We start from the raw sequence: 12,982 nt of genomic DNA on the forward strand, positions 1-12,982 counted from the left end.
AATAAAACATGAAGATATAGGCACACATTTTGCTGAATTTGGACCGTCACCTCCAGATATAGAGGTGACCAAAACACAATCTGTTGTATAGGGAATTGGACCAAATTATGTATGTCAAGAAGACACATATGGGAAATGGAGAGTGATGTAAGGGACATTTTTTTTTGTGAGATAGAGGAATGTTGGGGAAGGTCTGTATGAATGTCTGAGTGAGGTAAGTTGGAAAAGTAAGGAAGCAACTGCAGATAGACAAGACAAATGAGGCAAGAGGCAGGAATGGTGAAGGACACATGAGGTTGGTGAACACCATGGTTGGAGAGAGAGTGGGTAATCCAGGTCCCATGCATGTTGAGGTGGTTGACAGTGAGAATCTAGTCCTCACCCCAGTGGACTATCATCACTGTCACTTCATTGCACCACTGGCTACAGTGCCTGATATCTGCGTCTCCTATGAGTGCTCTGCACGAGGATGGAAATCAGGTACTCCATCCGGCATAGTCCTGCACACCATCCTTGACAGTTAATGTCAGGTGATAAACTCACCACTTCTGCTACAGCTCCTGGAGGGAGCCACAAGCCTATTCTCTGAGGCAGAATTACCTGAGGGTCCAGGTAGTGCAGGGGTGGCAGTGGGAGTGCTACCAGGTTGTGAATCAGACATACTGGGCAGGAGTGCTGTAGCCAGTGGAGTGGGGGCAGGTGGATTCTGTGGGACAGTCCTATCCCACTGTGCTATGGGGGGAAAAACAAAAAAAATAAATAAAAAAGAGAGAGAAGGGTTGGGGTGAGAGAAAAAGAGAGAACATTAGTAACTTCATATGTGACATACAAAGCACTGATACAATGTTTTAATCTCTACTCTCTTACCTTTACTTTGAACACTACAGACTCCTAACAAGTTTCATCCTTACTTTTAAGATTATCCAGTTCATTACAGAGGCACACTATAGTACAGATTGCAGGCACCAATCCTTGATGTGTGCATATATCGCAAATATGCATGTCCACATTATACTGATTACAGTTCACAGCAGGCCATTTGTGCCACTGGTATAGAGGTATGAAGTTATATTCCAATAATGATGAAAACCTAACAGTATTGTATACTTGAGAATTGTGTTTTTTGAACCCACAACCAATTACTATTTTCAAATATTGTACTTTTCTTTTGTCCTACAGACTACTGCATGCATACATTCCTTTTACTGTTAAGAGATGCATGTTCACTGTCATTTGAGAATATAGCACCATTGTTTTGTGCTGCAAACTAAGGCTTGCATAGTTTCTTTTACAATTGGTATATGCATGCTTAATTTGATACAGCTGTATTAAATGCCACCTAAGCGGTCCTTAACTTTTAATGCTAGGAAATTACTTTACAAATTACTATGATGATGATGATGATTATTATTATTATTATTATTATTATTAAAATACTGTTTAGACAGCACTGTTCTGATGCATACATACCACATGCTTCTCGCATCCTTACCAAACGTGTGGCATGGAACCTGACATTCAATGCTCGCTCTGTAGCAGCTGTGGAAAAAACAGAACAAAACACCATTATGAATACAGTCTTGACTATATTCAGCTTTTAACTCTTACAATTACTCACGAAACTTAATACTTTACATCTGTGGGGTGTCCCCTGTACGAAATTCCTTGATCAAATGGTTAAGAGTATCCTGCTTCCTCGTCCAGATGTTATCACTGCTGTCCAGTGCTGGGGATACCTGTAGCACTTGTTAAAGCCCTGACAATATTATTCCAAGCTTCATACTTATATTCTGAGCCTGAATAGTCCTGCTGCAGCAACCGGGGCCCATGCTCCTTTACTAGGAGTCCAACAAAGATTTTGGACACCCAGACACCCCACCTCTGCTTCTGAAAGTGCATACCAGCAACTCCTGACATACCTGCAATAGCTCAAGCTCAATGTATAATGAGCATCTCCCTGCAATTGCATTTTTATATGCTGATGTTTTCTCACCTATTGCATGTCTTGTGCTTACTGAGAGTGTGTACATTTTGGATTTACAACATTTGAAAATGTTGCACATCACTTATCACCACACAAACATGGTAAGAGAGGGTGCAGACTGCGAGGCACCAGGCTTGCATGATAGTAAACAATGCACAACAGTGGCCAACACTGCAATTAATAGATTATTAGGTATACAGGCAGTTCTACTTCAAAACGTCAAAAACTCATGACATCTAATTTCAAAACAGCAAGTCCATAAGATCGAAAATTCAAAACATCTAAAACTCATAACATCAAATCTCACAACATCAAAAACTACAAAACAAATCTAAATAAGATCCCACACACTTTTTACTGCATTTCTGCAGGGGAGTAAGCTCCCCTGCACCTCCCACACCACCCCGTAAATTAAATATACCAACTCCAAGATCGCACTACAGTGGGAAAAAGTTAATTTCCTAACCCCACTGTATCATGATCAACATAAAGAATGCACACATAATGTCTAAATCACTTACCTGTATGGTCTAAAAACATGTACAGAGTGGCATAATAAACACTATATGCAGATTGACAGAATAAACTATAACATTTACATGTTTGATGATACACTACTCAATTTTATACATTTTCGATGTTGTGAGATTCAGTGTTAAGTGTTTAGAAGTTTTGAATTTTCAGTCTTATGGTTTCAATGTTTTGAAATTTGATGTTATGAGTTTTCAACATTTTGAAGTGAAACAATACAGGCACTTGTGTAAATGTGCTAGTCAAATGAACAATGTCTACAGTTTTCCTACGGAGGTTGAGAAAACAGTTCTGTATGTTGCACTTCATTGCTATAATCTGCAATCACAAAACAGTAAAATAAAATTTGTATACCCTGTACAAAAACCATGAACCATGTGCTCTCCACCACTATACTTAACACCTGCTGCCACCATGGGACTAGTAACATCATATGCCCTATATAAGTAGTAATTGTAAAGTCCTTGCTTTTAATCGTAGCTCAACCCCGATTACTATGTTTGCGTGATAACCAATATTATTAAATGAATGCATCTGGTTTATGTCTGTAGCTGTCTGGGTCCTGTCTACAACCTGGGTGGTCTATTCCTCCAGTTTGTACCCTGCTGCACTTCACCCAAACCAGGTGAGAGCAGTCAAACATGTTTATGCCAAGCAACGCATCGCAGAAACACTAGCCTAAAAAAAAAAAAAAAAAAACGAAATTAAAACACAAAAGGGAGATCCAGAGTTTTGCAGAATGTCCTGATGATTGCATTATATTTTGGGCGGTTTCTTGTAAAATGGGTGATTTACTGGGAAATTAATGAAGACTGAAGAAAATATATAATGACATATAATTCTGTTTTGTACTCCATATCATTCAGAAAATGCATGCTAACACAAGGTAAACTGGTGCCTATTTTTGGCCCTTTGCCCCCCTATTAAGTTAGTGTTTGACCACATTTCTTGCACTAAAAGATTGTGTGGAATGATTCAAATTCAATGTACAGGTTCCATTGCCAGCAACACTGGTGCGAGGTACGAAACCTTGCTTACATGCGCCATGCATCATTAATATTTATGGCGTGATGCCACGTAATGAACAGTATCATGTATGTGAAAACACTCTGTATAGGCTCTGTGCTGAACCTACATGGAGTTTTCTGAATCCTGCCACATATCTTTATCTCTCTCTCTCTCTCTCTATATATATATATATATATATATATATATATATATATGCATGTATGTATTATTACTATATTTATCTCTATCTCTTAGATATAATACTTAACTACAAACTTATGAATTTATGACCAGACTGAAATCTATCACTATTTGTTCATAACATTTGCTATAAGAAGATATGGAAGTTTTTATAATAGCATGGAATTTGTATTAGATATAAAATGGCTTCTCTACTTGCTTTTTATTACCACAGGAAAATGCATTCACAAGTGCTAGGTTTATACTATGTGATTAATTCTACTAATGAGAAAAAAATGCTCATCCTAGATATTTATCATTGGGATATATTTGAAATCAAATCTATTAAAATATCACTGTGTTACAAACAGAAAGTTCACATATGCAATTTTGACAGTTATCTGCTGAATGTAAAAGTTACAAATTAAGAACACAAACATTTTTTTCTTATTTTGCAGCTCGTGTGAAATAACTGGATTATTTTTACATTTTGTTTTGGTTTGTACAGCTTTTCTGGTGGTACATTTGGCTGCACTATTCAACTTTCCTGACACCTAGGAGAGGTCATACATTTGCTTGCGGCAGTAATCCTCGTGGAGGCAATAACAGAGGTTTACATGTACCCATGTTGTGGACTGTGTATGAGAATTATAACTATATTTTACATGCATAAGTGGGCAAAAAATGAATAGCTGCACAAGAAATTAAGTAAAAAATAAAGTCATGTGCTGTAAAATCTGCTATACATATCTATTAAGAAAGCCACAAGGTTATTACAAACTGTCCTAAGGACAAATTGAGCTGGTAGCCTAGCCTTAAGGCAACAGTATGAACACACATATTATATGAATATAGTGAAAGCGGTTGTTAGGAAAATATGAATCAAATGACTGGCAGTTCCATCTGGAATGCAATACAGCTGAGTTCTGTTAATGAGAATGGCTGAGACATTTTCTTGCTCTTAATGGCAACTTTTTTAATGGACTAGGCTGCACTAATCATGTAACTGAGCTGAATTCTAAAGAATCATAAGACATGCTCTATCCGGTCGAAATGCGCGCATTGCCGTAAGCAGTCTAAGCTGTCCACAGTACATTACTTGCCATTACTGGGCTCATTATTTTCATTATTTCCTATCTCCAGATTCAAATTTGCATTGGATAAACATTTTTGTTTGCTTGGAAAGTATTGTGCATTTCAAATGACAACCTTTTATAAGCACAGTTCCTACCTGAGTTTTTAGAAATGCAGGTATAAAGGTAGTGTTGAGTTTCATGTTATTAAATAGTTCATAGTTCATAGGCTAGTACTAGGCTAACTGCTCTTGCGAGCCATTTTAAGCCTAGCCAGTTATTCCCTGTGAGATTCAAACCCTGTACCTTGTGTTTGTAAAGCAAACACCTTAACCATTAGGCCACCCTCCCAACCCCTTTATAGTCTTGAAATCTATTCAAGTTTCAAGACTATAAGTGTCTGAGGCATGCATGCCTTTGAACATATTTTGTACAAGTGTAGTGTTTACAGGCAAATTGGAATTAATGGTAGACATTTTCAATGTCTTTTGTTTACTGTATCATATGGATCGAAACTGATTTGTTATAGGATATGGTTGGAATTCATACAGATACACTGTACTCCATAGAAGGTGAAACAGGACAACCTTGCTATCTTTTCATCTGATGGCACTAGCAGAAGCTAGTACAACTTCTGTGAGGAACAAAATGATAGTCTGTGAGTCATGCCTGCAACATGATTTCTGAACTTCGGACAGTGTCACCTGTAGCTGTGAAAAGGAATTAAGAGTGTACTCACACAGAACTCCATCACGAACTTACAACATGGGTCTGTCAGAAGTGAGAAAATACAGAAAGCTGTATGTTTAGTCACAGACACATAAAGCAAAATAAAGAAAGTCATGGACACCCATATACCCTGGCCTAATTTGCCTGTGTATTATGTAAACAAGTACAGATCTGCATTGTTTTACAGGTACGTCATCATTGTGTATGCTAGGTCACATAGATTTGGGAAGCTATAATGGGTTGGGCAAAAGTATTAAGAGGAATAACAGCACTTTCTGGACATATACATGGTTCTGTGAAGGTGCACAGTACTCAGAAGGTGGGTGCTAAGCTTTTTTGTCTACCTTCCTAAGTGTTCTGGAATGTCCTGGAATTATCTTTATAAAAGGCCTGCAATCGGAATATGAAAACTGCATTTGTATATTTCAACTAGAGTGCACTGCAAAAAAAAAAAATGTGTCAACATGTCCATGACGTGGCTGTCATTACATCTGGTGAAACTATAGCCTGCCTAATCTATATAATGGTCTTTGGTGCCTTTAACAAGGTGTCTCATAATATTAGCAGCAGCAATGAGTGCTGTATGCTATATGTACTTGTGAGTGATAATAAAGTTGATGAGACCTTTGGGAGTGCATATGTACTAATGTGTGGTAAGTATACCTGTATTATAAATTATCACATCTCTCCCTACATCTATCCTATGACATACGCCCATTGCTGACCTGCGAAGATAGTATGGTGGAACTAGGTTACCATTTTGTTGTTGTCATCCTGCTACTGCAGTAGTATACAGTATATAGCTCTACATCATGTGTTCATGGCTGTCAGCATGCCCAAAGGCTGAGTTGGATTATTTCAGTCCTGCTAAAAATGATGTCCTGCAGCAGGCTGTCTGGTTGCATGAATGACATGTCTTGGCAAGAGGGGGTGCTGAGGGTGCTGCTCTGCCCTTACAAGACCTAGTGCAGCAGTCAGAAATCTCTGACATAGCTGCACAGGGGGTGGGGCTACAACTTTCAATGATAGCAGTGTCATAACTGTGTTGCTTACATGTTTCACAACAAGACAACCCATGATCCATAGCAGCTGAGTGGTCAGCAACAGGGAGGGTACCTGAGTACTGCACTGTGAAAGAACAAGAGGAAGAGTCAGTGTCCCTAAAGGAGGGGACAGGCAATTGCTTTGGGAATATTCCTAGAGCAGGGACCACTGGCTTGAGGATTGACCCAGTCTCATGAGTCTCACTGGATGATGTACCAGGTTAGTGACACTATTTGCAAATATCTGTGCAGTAGCATTGCATGTAGAGACTCTAGACAGACCACAGCAAATGTTGTCTAGGTTCTGCAAATATGCCATTATCACGTACACCACAGGGACATTATCTTGGCACAGTTACTAATGCTTACAGTGGTGTGTCTTCTGCTGTGTATTCACAGGGTAGAAAACACCTACAGTTCTCACAGCTGCAGAGGCTGGAGAGAGAAACAGTCTGAGGTTGGCATCAGTGCCTAGGCCAATGAAGACAGTGTGGCACAGATACCTGAGCTACACTCTGTTGACATAATGGCACTGTCTGTCTCCAACATGGGTTGGCAGACACAGACAGTAGAGGGTGACATTGTGACCTTATGCCAAGGTAAAATGAGGATGTAAAATTTCAGTGCTCACTGCCCTCAGTGATGGAAGGTCCTGCATGGCTATGAGTACCAGTGATGTTCCTCCCTCCATGTCTGCAGAAACAGATGAGATTGTTGGGTATACCCACCAAAGCACAGCCTTGCACTTGTGCCCAACACTGTCACTATCACAGTTAGTCTCTGACATGCAGATACTCAGGATCAGCGAAAGAAAATAGTGAAAAAATATAACTAAAGTATTTATTAAGTAAATCCAACAAGAAGCGCCTAGCACCTCAGCTATCTGTGTTTGGAGAGGTAAAACTAATGTGGCCACCCCAAGATGTAATGACAGAAGTGGGCTTTGCAGAGGCTAAACACATTATCTATAAACATGTGCAATGTATGTACATAGTGTTGTACTGGATGTTTGGCCATGAGCTTGGGCTCCCTGTTGTTACTGGACAAACTGACACTTGGCAGAGATGGTGGACTTAAAATATATTAAAACTGCTAAATTATGTCATCATACTCATCATGCTATGTAAAATTATTTCTTACAAACACTAATGAATTCCATAATGTGGAAGCCTTATCTTGAAAGGCTTCTACATCATAATAATCCTTTTGGATTCTGAGACTGTTTTTCTGCTTTAGGCTTCTCGTCTTGGGCACCATAGTGCTGACAGCAGTATTTGAGAGCTAATACAGCAATCCAGGGGAGTGGCTAATGCTAATTAGCCATGAGTTCTCCCTTATAAATGTTTGCTAAATTTAAAGACTCACTGGGACAAGTAAAAGTTTCTTTTAGGAGGAAAAAGTGACTGTCGCCTTTTCCTGTTAATCATCACTTCACTCCTATGGGAGTATTCATGGTACAGATAAGTATAACTGGGCTGTGGTAGTGGGTGTGTATGTCAGCATGTTGGTACATGTGTGTGGACATGTGAGTGAGCAGAGCCATAACTGTCTCATCTATCACCCAGTGCTGCAACCCCAGTCTGGCACCATGAACTCTCATCAGGTCTTTGCACCCCCCCCCCACCAATTCTAATTCAGGAGGAAAAAAGAAAAGCAAAGAAAAAAAAAGAAAAGGTCTTCTAGTTTACAAAAAACAAAAGCTTCCTGTGACTTTCTAAGTAGCTTGCTACAACAGAACTTATACCACTCATGAATTGCTTCACTCATGACAGTAAAAGTAGTATTAGATTTAATTTCTGTAACAGCATTCAAAAATGTTGGCACATTTATTAATACTGATACTGCACCAATCAGCATATGCTGATAATGCTCCTTAACAACTTTTACCTGTGACAGCTGCCCTCTTCACCCCGTGTGTGTGTGTGTGTGTGTGTGTGTGTGTGTGTGTGTGTGTGTGTGTGTGTGTGTGTGTGTGCATGTGTGCTTGTGTGCGTGTGTGTGTGTGTGTGCATGTGCATGTGCGTGTGCGTGTGTGTGCGTGTGTGTGTGCATGTGTATATCTGTGTGTGTATGTGTGTGTGTGTGTGTGTGTGTGTGTGTGTGTGTGTGTGTGTGTGTGTGTGTGTGTGTGTGTGTGTGTGTGTCTGTGTGTGTGTGTGTGTGTGTGTGTGTGTGTGTGTGTGTGTATGTCTGTGTGTTTGTGTGTGTGTGTGTGTGTGTGTGTGTGTGTGTGTGTGTGTGTGTGTGTGTGTGTGTGTGTGTGTGTGTGTGTGTGTGTGTGTGTGTGTGTGTGTGTGTGTGTGTGTGTGTGTGTGTGTGTGTGTGTGTGTGTGTGTGTGTGTGTGTGTGTGTGTGTGTGTGTGTGTGTGTGTGTGTGTGTGTGTGTGTGTGTGTGTGTGTGTGTGTGTGTGTGTGTGTGTGTGTGTGTGTGTGTGTGTGTGTGTGTGTGTGTGTGTGTGTGTGTGTGTGTGTGTGTGTGTGTGTGTGTGTGTGTGTGTGTGTGTGTGTGTGTGTGTGTGTGTGTGTGTGTGTGTGTGTGTGTGTGTGTGTGTGTGTGTGTGTGTGTGTGTGTGTGTGTGTGTGTGTGTGTGTGTGTGTGTGTGTGTGTGTGTGTGTGTGTGTGTGTGTGTGTGTGTGTGTGTGTGTGTGTGTGTGTGTGTGTGTGTGTGTGTGTGTGTGTGTGTGTGTGTGTGTGTGTGTGTGTGTGTGTGTGTGTGTGTGTGTGTGTGTGTTTGCGTGTGTGTGTATGTCTGTGTATGTGTGTCTGTGTGTGTGTGTGTGTGTGTGTGTGTGTGTGTGTGTGTGTATGTACTTGTGCATGTCTGTGGGTGAGTGGTTCCATGCATGTGAGCGAGAATGGTGGGACTATTTATGAAACAGTAGATGTGCACGTGTGGTGGAGAAATGTCTGCGAATGAGTGCATTATGATCATGGATATCTGTATGTCACTGTGTGCATGCATGGAGGATACCTTTCATAAAGGGAAGCATGGGCTGCTAGGGACTATTGTGGTCAAGCCTGATAACCCAGCTTGCATTTCGGTGATATGGTAATAAGTTACTACTGAGGTGTTGCTCACTGATGTGCTACCATGTCTCTAAATCAGAATCTCTCTCCATGATGCTAATTAGCATAGGCAATGAGGACTTCTCTGAATCCTGCCCAGTGTCTTGTTCCGAAAATTTTGTAAGAAAATGTTTAAGTACTGCAGAGCTATGGATATTTGCAGAACTAGTTACATTATGGTTGGAAGTAAAATTAGAAACTAATGAACTGTAAAATTTCAAAAGTAGCAATTTTAAAATAAAAGATTATTATAGGTTTTGTTCAGGCAACAAACATTAGAGTAATCAAAAATAGAAATAAAAATAAATATAAATATATAGTGTTGCTTTAAAACTGACACAAAACTGTGTATTTATACACAAAGGAGACGTTTTCAATCATTTAGAAAGATATAGCATAAAAATAGCACTCAAATCATAAATTCTTTAAACTCAAGTTTTAGTTACTACATTGACTTTGAAACAAATAACATGATCTAAAGTGAGCCTTTTGTTAGCTATCACTGTACATTTTTGTGAAATTTTCAAGATAACATGTTAATCTATTCTATAGAGATGGCATATTAGACATTAAATTCCTAGCCAAAAGCGGCACTAAGGGCACAGACTTTTTTCCTACTTTGATTTATTTACTGATTGATTGATTAATTTATTGATTTTATTTCAATCTGTTGGAAGTCAGGTGGATTTTTCAGCCATGACCAGGGCTCTAGGAGCACAAAAACTTGCATTCAGATGTTTATTTTTAATACAGTATATTAGTCACTTGTGCAACTGCAGTACAATAGTGGATAGAAGTCTCTTCAGTGGCGGTATGACCCAGTTGACTGAGGATTAGTTAGTAGCTCAGGCATCTGATGGTCTTCAGAGGGAAGTATGGGTGTTTTCACCCCTAGGAGGGTGGGTGATCTGTAGGAGGCTGGGGATGCCCCTAGTAGAAGCATAATCTAAAATGGGAATTAGGATGGGAACTTGGTTGAGTTACCAAGAAAGTGGGGCAAAATGCGACACATCCTAATTGCATACCCACCCCTTAGCCATAATTGCAGTATCTACAAAAGAAGCTGGAAGAAACAGGATAAGTCAAACAAAAAGAAAAAATGGCTTGACAATGGACAGTAGGACCCCCAGGATGCCCTTAGGCTCATTTTGGCACTATATTCAATTTTGGGAATCTAACAGTGGGTGATTGGAATACTAGTAGACCCAGTGAAGGATATTAGCCACTGGAACAGCTGTCAGAATAACAGAAGGGGAGAATAAATACCCACCCAAAGAAAACATTGGCTAGAAGATTTAATAATTAACAAAATATTGCCAATGGAAAGAAAAGATGATTTAAAAAAAATTGCACTTTATTCATCTGCTTTTACTGCATTTGTGTTTCCTCCTACTTTATTTTGCTTTTGCCTCTTCTTAAAAGTACTCAATTTTATTTATTCTGCTGCATTTATTACTGCTTGGTAGTAGCCTGATTAAATTGTAACTGTCATTCTAAGTCTTTTGGTTTAAGCACTTGGGCTTCATACCGGTTGTTTTACGATAAGAAGGTTTGTATTCTGCACTGTTTGGCAGGCCAGGTAGCTTACATCCTTCTAAGCTGGAAATTGCTGATTGAAGGCTCAGTGTCTGCTATTCTAAAAGTGTATTAGTTCTGGTTTAAGCACTTGGACTTCATGCCAGTTATTCTACATTAAGAAGGTTTGTGGTCTGCACTCTTGTGGGAGGAGAAGCTGGATTCTGCCCTTCTGAGCTGGGAATTTCTGGTCACAGGCTTATTGTGTCCACTTATTTGAACTGTTTCTTTCTGAAATTGATGTACCTTGTTGCTGTAGCATAGACCAGATTCAAGCCTGCTGAATCTAGCTTTGTTTGTATAACTTGAGCACTGATCCAGGCCATCATTTTTAGAGAAGGTTCCCCTACACCCTAGTTGCAGGAGTGTGCAGTTAGAATGTGTCTGATTGAAGACTGCTGGAACAGGGCTCAGTTTTGAGCTTTTTTCTGGTTAATTGGGTAACTTGTTTTAATCAGTTTGTTTGTTTTCTATTGTGTTATATATATAAAAACAATTGTACTTTATTCATCTGCTTTTACTGTATTTGTGCTTCTTCCTACTTTATTACTAGGGGCCAGGGATGGTGTTAGCATTTTGGGGGCCCCAAGCAAATGTCAAGTTGGGGGCCCCCTGGCCACCTTCATTCTAAGTATCACCCTGTCACTGCCACTACTTCTATCCATCTTTTTAGTTCATGCTGCAGGCTTTTAGGAGTAGTACACACAGACTGACCTGTAGCTACAATGATCTTATTACAACAGGCATACATACCACACTGTGTTGGCCCATCTCACAAAGGGACATTTACAATTACTGACATTTAGGTGTAACAAGGATACATTACAACAACTCTATGTACAGGACAGAGCTAATATGCAATGGAACCCTAGGCACTGGTTACTGTTTCAGCCCCCACCAAAAAAAAAAAAAACACACACACCCTCCAGAGTTCCCCTCTGTTTTCTCCATGTTGGGCTTCCCACTTATGCACATTACTTTTTTTCTTCCATTTCTCACATTTTACCTTTTTTCTTCAGCTTTTTCAAGAAGCCATAACTTTATATATGCTCTAAAGTGCTTTTTAAGTTTATTTTTTTCTTTTTACCCAATGATGGCTTGAACAGAAATGATGATTAAGGAAAGAAATTCAGTGTTGCCGTTCAGCTTTAGTTTTCCTTCTTTTTGATATACTTTCTTGACCAAGTCAGCATAGTAATACCCATTTAGGAAATAACTCCATTAAGCGCTGCCCCCAGAAGCTAGAGCATTTTCCAACCTTTTAATCCAAAAGTGGCCTAAACAAAAATCGTGAGTAAGAAAAAAGGAATTTCAGTCTTTTTTTCTTTCAATGAAGACATAAGTTGTACTCAAGACTTAAAATTCAAAGCTGACAAAAATAGGTGCTCCAAGTAAATTAAAAAAGTAAATTGTGAGGATAAACAGATCCTGTATGGGAATACTGCCTGCCTCACTAATACTCCCAAAAAGACAGTCACTGCCTATGCAACCCTCTGGTGTTAGATTGGGATGAAAGCAGAGGTTCAAATGGCCACAGTCATGTATTTCAAGTGACTGCTGAAATTCATGTATATATAGCATGCCTACTAACTCCTTGATCCTAACCCCAAAGGCAACCAGCTGTATATGTGCCTGATGTTTGATTGTGAGGAAAGTGAAAATAAATAATGACTGCAATAATGTATTCTACTTTGCTGTTACCAGGCAGTACACTGCCCCAACAGGAGCTAAAGTAACTTTCTTTGTATACCTCTGAGGTCTGTTAGAAAAGTAAAGGAAATGATGACTACAC

The sequence above is a fragment of the Protopterus annectens genome, chromosome 4.part0, assembly GCF_019279795.1.
Source record: "Protopterus annectens isolate FY-2018-M chromosome 4.part0, PAN1.0, whole genome shotgun sequence".
Taxonomy (NCBI): domain Eukaryota; kingdom Metazoa; phylum Chordata; order Ceratodontiformes; family Protopteridae; genus Protopterus; species Protopterus annectens.